The 3,504-nt window shown below is 44.4% G+C and overlaps 1 protein-coding gene across 1 annotated transcript in view; it reads left to right on the top strand.

Moving 5' to 3' along the window:
* Nucleotides 1–3,504, top strand: part of CKAP5 (cytoskeleton associated protein 5) — a 106,941-nt gene that overhangs the window by 453 nt on the left and 102,984 nt on the right. The window lies entirely within an intron of this gene.

The raw sequence follows: 3,504 nt of genomic DNA, 5'->3' as shown, positions 1-3,504 counted from the left end.
GGGCTGGGGCGGGGGCCCCGAGAGCCGGCCCTGCTAGAGTGCCCCTCGCGTAATTGTCAAGCGAATGAATAAGTAAGCGCCTACTAGGGCTGTCGTGGTTGCGAAGGGCCTTGTCGCCTCGGAGCGTGGCAAGGACAGCGGCAGCGGGGCCTGGCCGCACACCTGTGTCCCTCCCGGCTTGCTGCGATGTGAACGATTCCGATCATCCACCACCCCGCCCTTAACGTTTGGCTTTCTCTCTCTCAAGGTGTCGGGAGCGTTCAGGTGTCCTTCCAGCCCTGGAGGTGTGGGGGAACCAATACAATAGCCAGCAATGTGGGCTGGGCCTTGCTACTTTTAGATCGGAGCTTGGTGAACTAGATTCTTACTTTTGAGCTCTCTCCCGACTTGTAATCGTGGTCATTGTTGGGCAGGATTGAAATGCATTCCATTCTGTTTCTTGGATAGAAAATGATGAAAGGGATGTTGCCAGAGTGGCTAGTGTGTGTTAGAAAATATATTCGTGTTGATGAATCTTAACAATGAGTTTTTCATTCAGTATCAATAGAGGTTGAAGTGGTTTTTGCAGAACTCGCCCCAAATTTATGCATGGCTCTAATTTAATTCTCATGGGACCAAGGCATCAACTCTTGGCCCAGAAATGCTGCCTTTCTTATGCATAATTATAGTAATTGAAAACTCATTTTTAGAAAGGTGAGCTCCTCCTTCCTCCATTTTCATCACCCTGAGAAGTCCTTCTTTTGACCTAAAGAGCCAATAAATTAAGCTAAGAATCTTTTGAAACTTTAAGAAATTGTAAAAGACTTTTGACTTCTCTGAAGTGACTGGACAAACTGTAATGCTTTTATAAAATTTAATGATATAGATAAATGTGAAATCAATTTATTTTGCTACCATAAGTTAAATCTAGTTGGTAAACTCATGTAAAATTTTTTTAAAATAAGATTTTAGGCTGTGCGCCGTGGCTCACGCCTGTAATCCCAGCACTTTGGGAGGCTGAGGCGGGTGGATCACCAGGTCAGGAGTTCGAGACCAGTCGGGCCAACATGGTGAAACCCCGTCTCTCTCCCTCTACTAAAAATACAAAAAATGGCTGGGCGTGGTGGCGGGCACCTGTAATCTCTGCTACTTGGGAGGCTGAGGCAAGTGGATCATTTGAACCCGGGAGGCAGAGGTTGCAGTGAGCTGAGATCTAGCCATTGCACTCCAGCCTGGGTGACAGAGCGAGACTCTGTCTCAAAAAAAAAAAAAAAAAATTAAAGGCTGTTCACTGAGGCAATGACAAGCAAAGGTATTCCGTAACAATTAACATGCCTTTTACTTTATTCTCCATTACTTTAAAGTCTTGATCAGTTTTGAATTTTGAACAGTGGTGTGTGGTAATTCCATCACAGTCTTTTACAACTGACAGTTCAGTTTTAGCAGCAGCTTTTTTTTTTTTTAGTGTTTTTTTGTTTGTTTTTTACTTTTACAGTTTATCATAAATGATGCTACAAATCATACAGATGAAGAGAGGCATAGGGCTAGTAGGTATGGTAGAAGGGTGTAGAGCTCTTATGCTCTCACATGAAGTGTGTTTGAATATACCAACTCCCCTGTAAACTTTTATCTTAATTCCATCAACCCTCACTTTTCTTTTCTTTCTTTTATTTTTTTTTTTAATTTTTTTTTGTGACAGAGTCTTGCTCTTTTGCCCAGGCTGGAGTGCAGTGGTGCGATCTCGGCTCACTGCAACCTCTGCCTCCTGGGTTCAAGCGATTCTCCCACCTCCACCTCCCGAGTAGCTCTATTTTTAATAGAGACAGGGTTTCACTATGTTGGCCAGGCTGGTCTCGAACTCCTGACATCAAGTAATCCACCCGCCTCAGCTTCCCAAAGTACTGGGATTACAGGTGTGAGCCATCACACCTGGCTAACCCTAACTTTTCTAACTGGAGCTTCTATTAGGACTTCATCAACAGGTTTTGTTTTTGCAATACCAGGTAGGGGAAGTGTTCCCCAGCCAGACATAATATCCATTCCCATAAAACATTTATGTATAGGAGACACAGCTTCCAACTTTCATAGTTCTGTCAACACTTATATCTTTGTGTTCTCTCAATTTTTTTATTTTTTATTTTTTATTTTTGTGTGTGATCAGATCTCACTCTTTTGCCCTGGCTGGAGCGCAGTGCTGTGATTATGACTCACTGCAGCCTCGACCTCCAGGGCTCAGGTGATCCCCCCATCTCAGCCTTCCAGTAGCTGGGACTACAGATGTGCATCACCATGCCTGGCAAATTTTTGTAGTGAGGGGGTTTTGCCTTGTTGCCCAGGCTGGTTTCGAACTCCTGGGCTCAAGGGATTCTTTTGTCTCGGCCTCCCAAAATGCTGGGATTACAGGTGTGAACCACTACGCCTGGCCTTCTCTGAATCTAATTGTAGCCCCCTTTGGGGCTTCACCAATGGCTCTTGGTACCACTGTGCCTGGGGCTTCCATATGAAGGAGCTCCAGGAATTTCTCTTCGCCACTCCCTGACCATTTTACCTACTTGTATACAGAAGGCTTGGGGTCCCCAGCAGGTGGTTGAGCCAAGAGACTCTTGTCCATTTGTCAGTCTTTATCCTGACTCATCTACCTATTGCCTCCACAATTTCAGATCAGATTTCTCATTCTAATATGTCTCCTGACTTATAATTTCTGCAAACTAGGGTAAATATAGCAAACTTGTTTGGAACCCCTTAATGTTGGGACACCAGCAGGGTCTTCCTTTGGCACCCAGGCTAGTCTCGAACTCGTGGGCTCAAGTGATCATCCCGTCTTGGCCTCCCAGAGTGCTGGGATTATAGGCATGAGCTACCGCACCCTGCTACCTTATTTCTTAATAACCATTTAAAAATTTCCACCTTCCAGGATGAATCCATTTGTCCTCTGTCTCACCATTCTCTTAACTTAATAGTTTTATTAGCATCTGTAAGACTCAACGAGAGGAAACTGAGACAGCACATTTGATAAGGCTTCTCGACCTGTCTTTTGATTTTGCAACAGTAAAGTTATCCACATTAAGGGGTCACCCTTAACCACAGCATTTACCATGACTGGCTAGTGGGCATATTCAGAGGGCAAATGTCCTAGTCATCATAAAGCCAGTTTCACATGGCTTGCATATGAAGCATATCCGTGGCCTTATCTGGATCTGGGGTGTTCCACTTGGCATTTATAGGTGGAATCAGACTGTCCCCTTCAGGGAGCTTGTGATACTAATGTACAAAATGAAACAATTCCTTCACATTGTACCCCCTGGTTTCTATAGTTCTTTGGTTTTCGCAGACCACCTTCTTCGTTACCAGAGGTCTTAAAAGCACTTTCTGTGGTCCCGGCATAAATTTTTCCCTTGGGGGACAGCTTTGAGGCTAGTGTGAGGCCTAAGCTCTCACACTCACTGAAGTCTGAGCTTGGTCTAGCAGGAAGGTCCAACCCACCACTCTCTTTTAATTTTATTTTAGCTCTTTTTTTTTTTTTTT

Source organism: Colobus angolensis, unplaced genomic scaffold (assembly GCF_000951035.1).
Source record: "Colobus angolensis palliatus isolate OR3802 unplaced genomic scaffold, Cang.pa_1.0 Scaffold61, whole genome shotgun sequence".
Classification (NCBI taxonomy): Eukaryota; Metazoa; Chordata; class Mammalia; order Primates; family Cercopithecidae; genus Colobus; species Colobus angolensis.
The sequence above is the reverse complement of the archived record's forward strand: the minus strand, read 5'-3'. Positions and strand labels throughout refer to the sequence as shown.